This window comes from Nannospalax galili, unplaced genomic scaffold, assembly GCF_000622305.1.
Source record: "Nannospalax galili isolate Female #2095 unplaced genomic scaffold, S.galili_v1.0 scaffold741, whole genome shotgun sequence".
NCBI classification, from domain to species: domain Eukaryota; kingdom Metazoa; phylum Chordata; class Mammalia; order Rodentia; family Spalacidae; genus Nannospalax; species Nannospalax galili.
Genome location: NW_008346093.1, coordinates 1,805,972 through 1,806,400, shown reverse-complemented (window position 1 = coordinate 1,806,400; position 429 = coordinate 1,805,972).

The following is a 429-nucleotide window of genomic DNA, read 5'->3' as shown; positions in this document are numbered from 1 at the left end:
AGGATCTGGAGAAAGGGGAATGCTCATTCACTGCTGGTGGGATTGCAAACTCATGAAACCCCTATGGAAAACAGTATGGAGAACTCTTAAAAAACTAAAAATGAACCTACCATATGACCTAGTTATACCACTCCTTAGCATATACCCAAAGGACTCATCCTATTGTAGAGACACTTGTACAACCATGTTTGTTGATGCTTTTTTTACAATAGCTAAGAGATGGAAGCAAACTAAGTGCTCATTGATGATTTTGTTCTGAATCAGAAAGTGCTACTCAGATATAAGACTTCAAATCTTGGTCTCCAACACTGTAGTGCCCACCTGTAGCTAAGGAAGATTTGTTCTAAAATGATGGCTAAATTTGTTTTCTCCCCCTATCTGAAGCCTTTGAGAGGGAACTGACACTGATTCTAACCACACCAAGAGCTA